This window comes from Schistocerca piceifrons, chromosome 8 (genome assembly GCF_021461385.2).
Source record: "Schistocerca piceifrons isolate TAMUIC-IGC-003096 chromosome 8, iqSchPice1.1, whole genome shotgun sequence".
Taxonomy (NCBI): Eukaryota; Metazoa; Arthropoda; class Insecta; order Orthoptera; family Acrididae; genus Schistocerca; species Schistocerca piceifrons.
This window is the reverse complement of record NC_060145.1, coordinates 248,102,698-248,119,872: the sequence shown is the minus strand read 5'-3', so window position 1 is coordinate 248,119,872 and position 17,175 is coordinate 248,102,698.

The window sequence follows — 17,175 nt, the reverse complement described above, 5'->3', positions numbered from 1 at the left end:
GCTCTCTGGTCAGCGATTCTCTTATACCCTGCATATCGCAGGCAGCGCATGCGCAATACATCGAAATTACATCTGCTCGGACCTCTTACATAAAAATACATCTGCTCGGACCTCTTACATAACCCTCCACTGGGGGGGGCTAATATTTGGCAGCGATGGTGAGTCAATTGGACTTGCCATGAGCAACAAATTTTTCCTAATTAACTAAGTTTACAGAGTATATACATATATATAAGTGCAGAACATGAAATAAAATAGAGTGCACATGCACTGAATACAGAAAATATCAAGAAATTACAAAATGTATACGCAATGAGTATAAAACATGTTAATAAATGACATAAAGTGCACACACAGTGTATATATTTTTACGATTTTACAAGAACTAGGATGGGAAAGGGAAGGATTGCATCATGTTTGTAGTACAGTAGGTTGCATGTAGCTGCACTGAAAGTCCATATCTTTCTACAGAAGCACAACACCAAGTGAGACAATCTGAAGTTCTCTTCCCTGAAGTATTAATCAGTGTAGCCAAGACACAGAAATGTATTAATATTCAATGTTATTATTTTGGTAGTACATTAGGTACGCCAAACAGTGGAACCATAATAACATCTCCATTGTTCAAGGTGGTGAACACCATGATGTGTCAACACCACACTCTTTCACCAACGTAGAATTAGTGCAAAAACCAAATATGGTGCTCCATGATCATAAGGATGGACAGGACAAACGGATATTGCAGTAATTTTTGGTAATTAGGTCAGAAGGTGAAGGACATTAAGTCTTATGCTAGTCATCTTTGAGAATTACACTAGTCTATCAAACGATTTGAGTAATTGTTGGCACTCATTCCCTAGTTACTAAACATTTCTGTACTATGTATGGAGTATTACAGAACAGTATTCATAACTCATCTGATTACACCGAACATTGGCACTCACTGGCCAGTTACAAACCATTTTTATGCATTATTCAAAAGTGATCATTCAAAACAAGAGTTAATTAATGGCAGACCAGTTACATAATTCATCTAGTTATACTAATCATTGGCATTCATTGGCCAGTTACTAAACATGTAGCAAGTATTGAATATTACAAAACACTGTTCATAACTCATCTGATTGTGGTAATTATTGGCACTCATTGGCCAGTTACAAACCATCAGAAGTCATCATTAATCAAAACAGGAGCCAAGGAGTGTAGCGTCAAGCTACTGGTATTCATACATAATAGCATGTAAGTGACATAAGACAAATTTAATATATAAGAAACAGTGGCATTCATTGGCCAGTTACTAAACATATAGCAAGTATTGAATATTAGAAAACATTTTTCATCACTCATCTGATTGCGGTAATTATTGGCACTCATTGGCCAGTTACAAAGTATTCTTATATTTTTATAAAACATTATTCAGTATTATTCAGAAGTCATCATTCAAAATGAGAGTTAATTATTGGCATAGCATTTATAGAGTATAACAAAAATATTATTTACAGAAATTATTGGCATAGCAGGTATACATTGTTACAAAACATCATTCAGTATTACTCAGAACTCATCATTTTTTGTGCTTGCAATGCACTGCGTTGAGATCGATAATTAATTGCTGGGGAATAACAATATTTGCTTTTGACTTATTGCTGCAAGTGAGGATAGGTAACGTCATTTGTCATGAGTCAGCTGTAGCAAGTTTATGAAACAAGTAGAGTATATGTGATCACATTCATGAATGACACACACAAATGGGTAAAAAAATGCAAATACTAGAACAGGTTTAATGACTAACTGCTTACAGCACATTAATTTCATGAATAGCTTCTCCTGGAAAAATTACAAAATGGATTATTAAGCTGAAAGAAGAAACGCATATAATGCTGAATAGTAGTGAACTTCGAATTAACAGGTAATGAAACGTGTACTCAACATGTATGTACTCTAGCTGTCCTTTCCAAAACATTCAATCATTATACCATGCAACGTAAGACATACTGTCAAAACGAACTGCAACAAATACTTAAATAACTACATAGCATTTGTTAGCTAACAGTAAATATATAAACTTCATCATTATTCTCATCTGCAAAGAAGAACTTCATTATTCATATTACCATAACTTCATTACTATCATCACCTGCAAAGAAAAAACTTCATTATTCATATTAGCATATTCTTCATATAACTATTCATCATCTTTCATTATCATCTGCAAAAAAGACACTTCATTATTCATATTACCATTTATTTCATACAACTATTAGTAGTATAGAGTTTCTTATTTCTAGCATATTTCATCACTAAAACTAAGATGTGTAGTTCTGTCTGACAGCCTGCATCAATCGCCTCGCATTCTGAAAGAAAAATAATTAGTTAAGACTGCTATCATACGATGTGTATAGTATATTCATGTTAATCCTTGTTAATTCTGATCCATTTACTCTTCGTGACGAGGTATTGCATCTTCTTTCGTTCATTCCGAAGGTGAAACTCCCATTTCATAGTAATGCAGTATGGTTTGTTTAATTTATTTCTTTTACGCGTTATTGCTTTCTGAAAATGATGAATAAGGATTAATATCTTGCATTTAAATCATATACCCATTAAATAAAAACTGGTTTCTAGAGATATAATTAAGCATACAGCATAGCATGACAGAAAACGTATTATGTCAAAAACATAGAGAGTGTTGAGGTGCAAAAATGTACACAGAGTATCATAATGTAGCAGCAAAAAAAAAAAAAAGGAAAATAGTCACGATGTTGGGATATCATAAGGCAAAATGTCAAAGTCAACTGGTGTTTGTTATATCATAAAGATTTCGTAGTGCATATAAACAAAACAGGAAAACAATCATACATACATGAAAAACGGAAAATGTGCACGGTCTGATATATAACGACAAGAAATGACTTTCTTTGTGTTCAGCTTGTATGTTGTGTAGTTGATAGAGGTGAGAGTTCAAGACTTTAATGGAGAACGAATTTGATAAAATTAATATGTCACTAGATACAATTGCATAATTGGTCATAAAATATGAAAGTTTATCTGGAAAAATGTGCATGGTCTGATGTCTAACGACAAGGAAAGCGACCTGCTAACCTTACCTTGACGGGCACTTACCAAGAAAAAATATAATAATCATCGGTAAGTATTCATATAAATATAACTGCATAGGTGGTCATATAAAAATCGGGAAATGGCATTACAGTGTGATAAATCATAAAGTATGTTCATTCAATAAAGGGTTTAATATTGGAGACATGGTGATTGCCTTTACTTTTTCTGGTTCTCAGAGTTTCGACGTGTACTACATTGGGGTGAGGAATGCTGCGAATTCGATATGGACCTGCGTATAGAAGCTCAAATTTACTGCATCTATTCTTTCCTCTGTTGGATAAATAGTGTGTGCGTACTAATATCCTCTGTCCAATGTGAAAGTCACGACGTGTACAAACCTGTTTTTGCTGTCTTCTCCGGCGCTCTGCGGCACGTTTGATGTTGTTCAGCGCAATGTCAATTATTTCATGGTGTCGTAGTCGATGAGATGTAGGAAAATTTACTAATTCTTTAATTTTGTTAGGTGGTTCAACATTTTTCAGTATGACAGACGGAAATAGCATAGTAGATTCATTTGGTATGGAATTAATTACATCCTGGAATGAGAGTATGTGTGTGTCCCAATCAATATGCTTTTTATGGCAGTATATTCTACATAGCTTACCAATTTCTTTCATTAGTCGTTCACAAGGGTTTGAAGAAGCATGGTACTTGGATATATAAATCGGAGAAGTGTTTCTTGTTCGTAACATACGTGTCCTTATAGCAGATCGAAACTGTGATCCATTGTCGGAAATTACTTTCAATACATGTCCTACATGAAATAGAAAATGTTTTATAAATGCTTTCGAAACAGATTTAGCAGTAGCTTTGCGTAACGGAGTGAAGGTAACAAATTTCGAAGTGAGTTCAACTGCGACAAAGATGTAGCAAAAACCTCTATTAGTTCTGGGAATCGGACCAAAAATGTCCACAGCGGCCATGTGTCTCAATTTAACAAGTACAATGGGATGTAATGGAGGAATATGTGAAGTCATATCTGACTTAGCTTTCTGGCAGATTTTACATGATGCTAAAACTCGTCGAATACGTTTCCCCATATTGGCAAAATAACAGTTCTGTCTCAGTATAAGAAAACATTTTCTGGCTCCGTAATGTGCGTAACTTAAATGAGTATACCAAATTAATTTGTTAACAAGCTCGTCAGGAATGCACAGTAATCAGTTGTTGCTGTCAGGGTGAGAGCGGCAAAACAGAATGTTATTGCGTACAGTGTAATGGTTTCTGATGGTAACATTATTCCTATCTTGCCAAAGGTGTTTCATTTCTTTCCATACGTTGTCTTTACTCTGCTCTTGTGCTATGTCTCGTAATGACGACGAAATGAAATTTTCAAATGCAACTTGTTGAATATACACGACGCTGAAATTTGCTTTGCAGAAGTTGGTTGCGATGTCTTGCTGATTGTTGCTGAGAGATCGGGATAGTGCGCCTGCTACAATATTTTGTGTACCGGGAATGTGAGCAATTGTAAAATTAAATTCCTGTAAATGAAGTTTCCATCTGCTTAATCTGTCGTGTGTAAATTTAGCGGAAAGGAAAAACTGTATAGCTCTATGATCTGTGTAAACGGTAGTGTGTCTTCCATAAAGAAAATGCCTAAATCTCGTAAATGCCCATACAACACATAATGTTTCAAATTCTGTAACAGAATAATAGCGTTCAGCAGGTGACAGAATGCGACACGCAAAGGGGATGTTTTTAATTACTGTAGAACCATCTTCTTCAATTTCCTGAAAAATATGTACGCCTAAAGCGGTGTTAGAACTGTCGGTGGCAATGGAAACATTTCTAGTGAGATCTGGATGTGATAAAAGTGGTGCATTCAACAAAGCTTCTTTCAGATTCACAAATTCAAAATGTGCTTGGCTATCCCAGGACCAAATAGTGTTTTTACCCGTCAATTGACATACTCTAGGGGTGTCTTAAGCAGAGTAATGAATAAATTTACGAAAAAAGTTAATTAAACCCAAAAAGCTGCGGAGTTGTTTCTTCGTCGTAGGAATAGTAATGTCAGGTAAAGCTTGAAGTTTTTCCGGGTCAGGCGCAATGCCTTCTGCTGAAATTACATGTCCAAGAAATTTTATAGAAGTATTGCCAAAGTGCGATTTACTGAGATTAACTGTGAGTCTTTGTGCACGAAAAGTTCGTAACAGTTGTTCAAGAATCAGATTGTGTTCAGACCAGTTAGCTTCTGCAATAAGAATGTCGTCTACATACGTTGTGATTCTGTCTTTTAATTCTGTCGGAAGTATAGTATTCAATCCGCAAATAAATGCTGCTGAAGAAATAGTTAAACCGAACGGTAATTTACAAAATTGATAATAGTCACCAAAACAGAGAAAAGCTGTGTACTTTCTGCAGTTCGGATGGATCTGAATTTGCCAAAATCCAGATTTAAAATCTAATGTGGAATAAATAGCAGTACCATGAAATTTGTGTAGAAGTTCTTCTAGTGTCTGTTGGCGATTAATAACAATGTCATTGATGTGACGCGAATCAAGTACGAGGCGAAGTGAACCATCCTTTTTCTTAACAGTATGGAGTGGATTTATGTACAGACTAACTGCCGGTTCAATAATTCCTTGGTCAAGCATAGCTTGCAATTCTTTCTTAACTTGTTCTCTGTGAATGTACGGAATGGGATAATGTTTGGCTTTAAACGTGTCGTGCTGTTTAACTTGAAATTCATACATAAAACCGGACATAGTACCTGGGACGTTGACAAAAACTGGAGCTTGCTGTAAAAGAATTTTGCGTAGTTGCGTGCGTTCGTCGTCTGTATTTGCACTGCTCTGTTTAACTTTATCAGAAATCATTTGCACAACGTCATAGACGGCTTCGTCTGGGGTATTATAGTTGTGTACGTACGTATCTGTGAACAATGTGGAATGACAGTCTATGTTACGTGATGCGGAAATGACCTCTGTACGATTAATTGTTTGTTCTTCTGCAGATAAAGAGTGCTGAAATTCTAAATCCAGTTGTACATTTTCATCCTTTAACATTAAATAGGAGATTTGAAAGTCAATAATTGCGTCATGTTGTACCAGAAAATTCGTACCTAACATAACGTCTTGTTAATAAGGGAACAATCCAAAAATTTGAGTGAAATGTATGACCTGCAATACAAAATGATAAATGTGTCTGTAATTTTACATCTACTCCTTTACCAGATACTGCTCCTTTTTCTTTAATTTTGCCTAATGGTAGCGTAGGATAGGTATTGTCTTTGTTATACTTGTTGAAAGTTTCCTCATTTATAACTGACATAGGTGATCCGGAATCGATTACTGCTGAAAATTTGGATGATCCAATCTTTACTTCAATGACAGGGTGTGAAATGGTTTTTTGAATAACTGGTCTTTCCTGCAAAAGAGTGTCTCGGACGTCGTCAAAAGTAATAACATTTTCGTGAACAAAATTCTCTGTGTCAAAAGTATTGCTTGCGTTGCTGGAAGATACAACCTGTACTGTATCTAGTCAAATTCTATCCGACGTGCTATTATTTGCGGGAGGATGCTATGGCATTTCGACCATTTGTACTGTTCTATTATTTCGTCCAGATGCATTAAGTTCGGGATGATAGCGATTGTCTGGTTCATTCATGATAATCTGTTGTTGCGGATGATTTTGCTGCTGGTAAGACCGACTGTTATTAAACGTACGCTGAAAACTGTGCTCATTACTTTTACGTCTGTCATGATAGTCATTTCTATACGGTGCATTGCGATATGAGTTGAAATGGTGTGTTATCTGTGCGTAGTTATTTCTTTGTTGCTGTGCGTTACTATTTGGCGGAGCCGACGCTATACGTTTAGGCGGCGAAACATTAAAGCTTGGTTGACCTTGCAGACTGCATTGTCGGTTTGGTATGCCAACCGGTTGATTTTGTTGCTGTTGTTGGCCAAAACCTCTATTGTTATCAAAATGTGGTTCCCATTGCTGATAATTTTGACGATACTGATAATTAAAATTTTGTATGTTATTAATATTCTGGTGGTCGTCATTTCGCGATTGTCTAATGAAAACTGTCACTTTCGGTAAAACTTGTCATATGTGGTTTTCTTTACTCATTCTTAATTCTAGATAGATCGATAGTCAAAGAGCTGTTTTGATAGATATAAAGGATAGTAGAAGAGAAGGCAGCAGTGCAGAAAACTAAAGATGAAATAACACTACTACTGCTTGGGGCCCTGTGCACGCTACAGCACATATTCATCGATGTGTAATGAATCCCCTGAGGTCTATTACGCACTGCAAATAAATTTTAGTTTCTGCATTACAGGCAATGCCGGTGAAAATTCAAAAGCAAGTCGTTGTATCCAGTCCAATTCTAGTTTCTGCATTACAGGCCAAGCTGATGAAAATACAAAAGCAAATTGTCGTATCCAGTCCAAAGGATGACTCCATGTTCTGTCATTTCTAAATACCTTAGATTTTTTTACGGATAAAACTTGCTTATAATCAACGTTATCGTCTCTGAATGTCTGAACAGGTTCAGGATTGTATGATAATCTGTTTGTCTGTGACTGTTCGGAATCTAAGTCACGTACTCTCTGTAAATTACCTGAATTATACTGGCTGTGTGAGTCTGACAAATGTTCGCAAAGTGGCGTATGCTGAGCCGTGTTAGAGGCTGAAACATTTTTCGTCTCTGTCACTTCTTGCTGTGAAGTTGACAATTTTGTACGTAATGTATTATTTGACGAACCTATCTCACCGATTGTCTGCTGTAAATTTTGGAATTCAGGCGTTTGATTTAACGAAATTGGTGAAGTATCATCTGATTTGGTGTCATTATTACTTTCGATAATATCAATACGACCGACAAATTCATCATATTTTTCTGTCAGTACTTTTACCTGAGCATCGTTTTTAGTATCACAAGCATAAATTTTTTTTTTTTTTGTATTTTACGTGTGGTTTCGTTCAATTTTTTAACGACTGCTTTGATGGCATCGGGATCCTGTATTAGTTCCAACTTTTCAAGTCTGTTGGTCATTGTCTGAAAGTCTAATGTGTGTGTGTGTGTTTTTGTTTTAAGATCGGACATTTCATCATGCAATTCGGTGTTCAACTATTTGATTTCGTCTGATACTGTAGCAATATTGTTGTCTACGTATGTTTTCGCTTTCGTAAACAATTTACGCTTATCTTCCTGTCTCTGTGCAGTAATTGATTCCATGACTTGTCACTTTAGTTTATTCTGTTCCTATATAAATTTAGGGTAACGCGTTTCACTGTTTTGTAGGTGGTGATTAAAACGTTCGTCAATTTGGCTGTTCTGTTGGTCCAATTTCGCGTCTACTTTCGCATCCAGTGTACTTGAAAGTTCTACTGACATTAATTTAAACTCGTCGCGTGACTGTGTTGCGTTTTCAGAGCATTGTATAGCGACTGCACTAATTTCATCTCTAAGTAATTTAGCAGTACCTGTTTGCATATTCCCTAATTCTTGAGCCACAGCACTAATTTATTCACTACTGCTCCTAGCACAAGCCTTAATTTCCTCACGTACTTGGTCTTTAGTATCATGACATTGCGCGGCAATGGCTGTAATCTGTTCACTAAGTTGTTTGAAATTGTTATCTTGCTTATCATTCCACTGCTTGGAATTGTTGTCTTGTTTCTATTTAGTTGTTTGAGATTTTCATTATTTTCATTAATTTGTTGTTTGAGATTTTCACTAAGTTGTTTGTAATTGTTGTCTTGTTCTTTCTTAGACTGTTTAAGATTTTCATTGGTTTGTTTGTAATTGTTGTCTTGTTGTTCACTGAATTGTAGTAATAGTGCTACAACTTGATCCAAACCAAAATTAGCGACTCTATTTTCTATGTCGTGTGCTGGTGTATGTGCATTTGTCACGTTTTGTGTAACCATTCGGTCATTCTCTGATTCACAAAAAGGTTTGCCCATCGGACGAGCACTGTTGGTCGCTAAATCGGAATAAGATAAATCTGACGTGTTTTGTGAATATCGGTCACCTTCGTTAGAAACAATTATCTGTTCACTACGTAAATTTTGCAAATTAGGCGTGTCAAACTGGGCAGCGTTCATAGTATCAGAACGTGCCGCGTCATCAATTGTTACATTTACTGTGGACATAATTGAATTTGTTTGTTCATCATTAGGATCAAAATCATTACTAGTGATCGGTACGCACTGATTGTCTGTAATTAGACGATTATCACTATTACACTGTGTGTCGCAATTATTATCAGTCAAATTATTTGAGTTGGCTATTTCACTCATGGCACATCGCGATATACTGTTAAGAGTTTTTCGCGGCATTTTCTCACAAATCGAAATTAAGCACAAAAATGAATCAAAGGCAAAGCAAGAATGGAACAAACTCAATTAAAAGAAAGAGCTATAAAATCCCGATGATCTGTGAAAGAAAGAGTGACAAATTAGTAAATGCGTTGCGCCAGATGCAAACTACATTTAAGTAAATAAGAGCAGATATATGACTACTTCTCAGAGATTCACAAAGAAATACGATCCTGACCGGTTGTCGCCAAGTGTAACCTCCCCACAAAAATTAATAAAAACAATAATTATGGATAGTGATTCTAATTTTAGTGTAACCTCAGAACAAAATTTGTTCCCATTTATAATCTCCGTACAGAAGTGCATTCACATTTAACCTCCACACGAACTTTATTTCCCATTTAACATACCCACAAAATTCTTTTCTCATTTAATGTAAGCTCCAAACAGAAAAATTCCTAAACCTCGTAATAAAAAATAAATTCAGTAACCTGGTAAAATTTGGACGACAGCAGTGCTGCGTCATGGCCCTGTAAGATCATTCTGAATAAAAAAAAAAACAAAAATTCTTACCTCAATAAATTCGCCAGCTATCCGCTCTTACAATAACTTTTTCCGGCACAGCTCTGTGCAATGCTGGCCAATAGATTTGTCATTTATGAAAGGAAGCAACTGATTTTTCATTTGCAACAATCGGAATGATCATGGATTGGAGAAATTAGTAAATTCTTTAAATTGAGATGATTACTTATTAGATATTACTTTACATGACAAAGATTATTATTAGGACATTTTTAAAAGATTTACATGGGAGTTCACATTACATTACTAGATATGCGCGAGGCTGCTTTCTTACCTTATACAATAATGCTCAGGCTCCGGCATCGCTGCACCGCGACCGACCCAGCCAACAAGATACACCATACCAGACCAGAGCAGACTCCAGACCAGACGCAGACTAGCAACAACTTACTGCTACAGCTGCACAGTTCGTACTGAGTCAACACTGCTCTCTGGTCAGCGATTCTCTTATACCTTGCATATCGCAGGCAGCGCATGCGCAATACATCGAAATTACATCTGCTTGGACCTCTTACATAAAATTACATCTTCTCGGACCTCTTACAATATCAGCAGTAGATCCATAATTCCTACTAGAGGTGGACGAGTTACATGAAGTCTTAAACCAAGTGTAAAATTAAAGAGGGCCACAAAAAATTAAAACAAAATTAGAAAAATATGGAAAATCAGTGATGGACCTACAATTACTGAAAGAAGTCAGTGCTCTTTGTAGAACAAAGATAATACCATTTCCCTGGCCAACAGCTCAAATGACACTGCTTTGTAAAAAATGTGATCGAAATAACTGGGAAAATTGTATTAGAATCAGTCTTCTTAGAATCAGTTATTAGAATAACTGTTACGAGGTATATGCAAGAAAAGTCAACAGTCATCTTAAAATATAGCTGACTCACAACTACTAGAAAAACAGAATGAACACAGGAATGGGAGGTCGTGAAGTGACAGTATCACTGTAATAAGACAAAGTTTATAGAAAAAGAAGAGAGTTTGGTACGAATACACATGCGAGTTTCACAGGATACCAGAAAGTTTCCAACCGCATCAGCCGAACTTTTTCTGTTAGTATTTTTAGTAAGACACGTTTACCCTAAACACTTACTGCAAGTAATTAAAATCTATTATCGAGAAATAAAAGTCATCACAAACAAACAAAAAAGAAAGAATGGAAGCACGAGAATTAATTTTACAATAGAGCGAGGACGATTTTCAGTAGACAATATCTTGCCTTCACCAGATACGCAAGGACATAATTTTAATATTTGTGATAAATAGAAGTAAAATTTTGTCTTCTAAAGGAAAAGTCTCTGTGTGTTCAAGAATAGTATTAAACTGTCGTGTTTTAAAACAAGTCTCCCATTTCACTGTTTATTTTGTGACAAATAGGCTGAAAACGTACAGAAGGAATTAAGTAAGTATCACACGATCATATAGAATACAAGACAAGCAAGTAATGGAGACACGTAGTCAATTATTACTAAGGCTCTATTCATTTTGTATGAAAGCCTCAGTTCATCATTGTTAGATGACTAAATGATCTTTCCTATCGTCCAGTTCATCACACTGTCTGTTAAACAATATTTCTTCACAGTGCTCATAAACTTTTACATTTGACAATGCCCGCATTCATTCACCAATCAGTCTCTGCATAACTCGATACTGAACAGAAAAGCAGTAGTTTGAAACAACTGGAAAAACCTCAGACTCTTTACAAAGAAAGAGAACTGAATTAAATTAAAATTATAGTCCCAGTGACGGATCTGTGCTGCCTAAGTAATCACGAGTTCAGTGACAGTAGTCGAAGGCCTTTAAACTGTTTATGTAAAAGGTCGATAAAATTAATTAGTCTATTTATGCATTGAAATCAATATTCCCTGGCCAACAGAAACAACCGAAGGCGTGAGGCGTGGACAATTGGGTGTGTGCGTCCCTGTGTGTGTGTGTGTGTGTGTGTGTGTGTGTGTGTGTGTGTGTGTGGGTGGGTGGGTGGGTGGGAAGGGGGGTTCAGTTTACATGTTCTTCGCCCAATAAATTCATAATATTGCCAATATGGCGAAAGTCTTTAGAAGTACTGGGCCGTTACTTTCAAATTCAAACTGTGCTGCAGGAAAGCGTAGGCTCACCAGTTCTTCACGAGAACATATGGTGACATCAACTGCTGCAAGTCTGTTGAATTGTAGCGAAAATGCACTGAGGATCGCTATTGATAGCTGAAATCTAGAGTTGGAACCATAATAAAGAGTAAAGGGATTGCGACTGACTGCTGTGTGCCTCCCCTTCCATACAATCTACAGTCGCTGTGCACAACGATTCCTGTTGGAACCAAAACCGGACACGAAAAGAAGACTAGCAAAAATAATGAAATAATTTCTGTGCTGAAGAAGTCTAATACCATCAAACGTAATCCTTAAGCTGAGGAAGAAAATTTCGGGAATGTACTGTTGGAGAACAACGTTGCATGGTAGTGTATAATGAATTGCAGGAAAACTGGAAGAAGAGAGAACTTAAACTTTTGGCATGTGGTCTGCAGAGGGATGCAGGAATTCAGTAGACAGTTGAAATAGGGAATACGGAGGTTAAATGCAGAAACGGCGAAGAAAGGGACATATGAGAAACACTGACAAGAGGAAGGGACGAGACGTTAGGGTATCAGTGAATAACTTCGATGGTACTAGGGGGGACTATAGAGACTAAAGCCTGTAGGGAATGACAGCGATTGGAGTACATCAACAAATAACTGAGAAAGTAGGGTTCTAGTACAGCTCCGAGAAGTAGAGGTAGAAACAAGAGAGGAAATAGTGGTGGACTGCATCAGACAACAACACGGTAGTGGAAGGACCAAAGGCATGCACGTAACATTGTTGCTAACATTTACAAAACGCTGAATAACTGTGGTTTTCAGTACAGAATGCTGTAGTATCACACGATAGCTAGGCCGCTGGCCGGCTGTGCGTAGTAAAGGGTCATCTGTAAGGCTGTTCAAATAGCCGAGGACCAGACGTAGTATCAGTCTTTCGTTGTTGAGTCTTGATAAGTCTGAAACTATAGTGGCTGGTTGGTATTTCGTACGTGTTACTGTAACCCGTAATTGGGAATAAACTGATGAAAATTTCTTCCTCAGATCTGGTATACTTCTGCACCTCTCAGAACCAACGTGTTCTTTGCCTAGTATTTAGCACATGCTGTTTGTGACCGCTCTTTAGAGAGTGGATATTCAGAAACGAATATTAGATTAACTTCTGTAGCACGAAAGGACCCAAGAGCCAAAAAACGGTAGTTGTATTTCGAAGTAATAATTAAGATGTTACAAAGTGTAGATATTTGAAATAGAGCAGCGAAAAGTAGTACAAAGAGAATCCAAGGAAGACATTACACAGTTGCGTTTTGTTTTGAATATAACATATAAACTAATGCGCAGCATTGTTAGCTCTCATGAGTCTTTGTTTCAATGGTTCATGTTCGCAGTCTTCCGTGGCAGTCGGAAGTTAGGTATTATAAGTCAAATTAAATATCATTCTGATAACTGAATTAGTCACTGGAGTGTTGCATAATAGATTATTATGAGTTATTGGGACAGAAAATAGTTGGACCTTGTCATACTAATAACTTTGCCGATCGTAGTCAAGGCGATTCTGCTAATAAACGACACGTGAGATATAGCGCCCGTGAAAAGACTAAATTTGAGCCGAACAGACATTGAAAGAGCTCGAACCTCTAATTAATATCGTGTCGTGAGAATTTAGAAGCTTAGATACTGTCAAGCCAGAGACATACTTATGATTCATCAGATATTAATGGTAAGGGGCAGTTACATGGGATATCATATCTTTGGTGATAGGAACGAGACGGAATGTGGCACGGACTGACTGTTATTATTACGAAACGATCCACACTGGGATCAACTCCTTCCTCATTGATTCCCCAGTGCCTTCCCTCATTGATTTAAGAAACTAATTGTGTCCATAAAACCCCGAAAATATACGAGACTTTCTCCATCTTTTTTAAACCCCAAAAGTCAGCTAGTACATAGACATATCTGTGAATATTCAAGGGTTATTGAGAAAAGCTGATCAACCTGTTACAAACAGAGAACAGGATTTAAGGAAGGCATATTGACTACGAACTAAATCAAATTGTTTGGGAAGCAAAAATTAGGAAAAAATAGACTGGAACCCGAATGCTATGTTATTCGTGAGTAATAAATAAAATCACTGTCTTTGGATCCGTCGTCGATCAAAGGCTATGAAATATCTCTGGGAATTGAAAACGAGATCAATTTTCAACTGCTAGTTCACACAATTAGATTCATGAGATTCGGAGATGTTTTATGGTTCAAAATGGTTCAAATGGCTCTGAGCACTATGGGACTTAACATCTATGGTCATCCGTCCCCTAAAACTTAGAACTACTTAAACCTAACTAACCTAAAGACATCACACAACACCCAGTCATCACGAGGCAGAGAAAATCTCTGACCCCGCCGGGAATGATGTTTTATGTCCCATCCACACGGCGGGGAATGGTTCTAAACTAGCCGGGACAATATGTACACAAACTTTTGAGATCGGCTCCGCTCTCCAGGAGGGGGGGGGGGGGGGGGGGGCGAAGCGATATCTGCGTAGTTGCGATGACGGTGCGTGTTCGGGCATATGTTCTCATCCGAGGAATACCCAGTAAGGCAGAATGTTTCATGTCCCTAGTGGTGTTTGTTCCTAGGTGTCTGTTTATAAGATTTCCTTCCAATCTGACATTTACTTTCTCCTGTAAGGAGGTGGGACTGTTGACACATACCGCTATGTGATATCGTTTCCTTCCTCAGCAATTATTTCGTGGTTTTCTTTGTTGACAATGTTGGATATGTTAGCTTGGATGGAAATATGTGCGTTATCCTCATTGGGAAGGAGCCGTCGCAGTGTGGTCTCTACTTCCTGTTTGCCAGCAGAAGACCGTGAGTAACTCTCATTAGGAGAGGCGAGCTTCTCGGGGGAGTAGAGCTGCTTTGCGGAAGTAGGGCTGCAGGCTTGTTTTTGTTGGCTAGAGTCGGCACCTGTCCTCGCTGAGGGCATGGACTGCCGTGCAGAGACTAATTAAGTGTAACATTTTTGCCTTTTATACATGGATATCAAAGGACAGCATGCTGTCGCGTCACCTGAGAAGAATGAGAAAATCAGCTGCTTTCCCTCGAAAATTCCGGTGTATCCAGTCAAACGAAGACCTCCACGATTGTACTCTGCTCGAAGAAGTTGATGAATCTGTGGGACGCTGCTCTAGGGCACTACCAACCCGTTGATTGCTAATGAGCGTTTTGTAAGCCGCATTCCCCTGTTTTTTTGCCAAATAAGCGATGCTCTGGTTCGTCACACTGGACGTAGCATTGAGTCTACTGCACGTGGAGTTTTTCGGAAAGTTGGAAGTTGGGGGCGAAGAAGGACGTATCTGTGCTATTCACGTCGCGGACACCATCTTCTGCTGACTGGGGCACCCTAGTTGATTTTTGGGGGAACGTAAGTGTGGTAATTGCAGTAGCACGACCAATGTTCTGAGTAACTTGCAATGTACTTGTTCTTGGCTCACAGCTCGTGTTGCCTGTTTGTAATTTCTGATCGCTTTTGTCTCCTTAAGTAACAATTCGCGAGTGTGCCAGATGAAGAAATCTTGGTGTTTTTTCCCTTTGCTGTTTTGTTGTTTGCAGGGAACCTCCATATTGGAAAGTGCCGATATCGAGTGCCAGCAAGGGGAGACTGGCTCCAGTCTGCACTTTGTAGAGGGCAGCAAGCTCATCTGCTACTCTGAGGTTAAAGTACAGACGTGAAATCTTCTTAGAGGTAAGTAGCTTAAAAATTGTGTGAGCGTCGATCATGGCAAGGTCAAGAATATTGTAAAAGACGTGCGCACGCCATCGGTGGGTGCCAGCTCGGACACCATAATATGAGGCCATTTCGTTAACTATATCGACTCCATCCTTATTTTCATTACAAAAACAGTTTCTGGAAAATTCTTCTCAGTATTCTCATTCAGCTGACATCCAGCATGCATGTCACTCAGGATACGGATATTTATTTCTGTAGCCCTTGGTATGCTGTGAGAAGATTGTCACCTGACTTGTAAGTGTGTTGTATGGAATGTGTAGTCTCCACTTCGCGTTGCAGGAAGGGTCTCCTAGAGTGATCTCCGAAGAGCGCCAAATAAACTTTGAAAGGTGGCTACACTGAGTCACAGCGCCAGAGATCGCGCCAAAGAGTTTTATTCTGCCGCCTCCACTGGCAGTGGTTGTTCAGAAGTGGTGGTGGTTAGTGCTTTGCTGAGAGGATGTTGATAGCTGTACTATTTGAAGCCATGTCGTGTGCAGTTGTTTTGATGGGCTAGACAGCAGATGTTGTGCGAATGGAGATGTTGTAATGATCAGAGTGTATTTTTAGTCAGTATATATGAAGGTAAAAAACATTTTTTTTTTAATTTCCTAACTAACAATGCCTCTTGGTCACAGGTTCTGTCATCTGGCTTGTGTTCATGTATTAGACTGTAATTCGTGTTTCTATGTGCAATTATAGTATTTCAGTTTTATTTAATTAATTCAGAGTAAATAGTTTTTAAAATATCTTGACTTATTGAGGAAGAACCGTGCCAGATGTGTACGTTGAATCACACTTCCACACACAGAACAGTTTAACTTGTGCTTTGTTGTTCATAGTTTTTGTTCCGTAGCTTTTATAGTTGCTGGGGACTTAATTAATTAATTGTGGTAACGGAAATTTCCTTTCATTCTTTGTTGTTATTCTATGCAGTCAGATTGCATACTAATACTAGTCAGGGCCAACCGGTTACGAGACTTCGTAATCAGACAGTCAGCTACTAAAATTAAAATTATTTGCATTGTATATAATTAAGCCCCCATGCATGTGGCGACCCTGCCAGGATCGTCCTTTGGAAATCTTCTGATAGTAAAATAGCAGACAGTAGTGTTGTTGAAGTAATTTGTGGTTTAGTAATTGTAGTCTATATTGCATTTGTAGATTTGGTAATGAACATTTGTACTTGTCTTGTCTTTCTTCTAATGGTATTTTTGCAGAATTTAATTTTTGGTGTCTTGTTTATGCATTTGACAATTTTGTGCAATTATGAAGATTTCAATTGTTCGTTAATCGTGTTTGAGGGAAGCATTTCGTGTGAATGGTATTGTTGGTGTTAAAGTGTCATATTGTG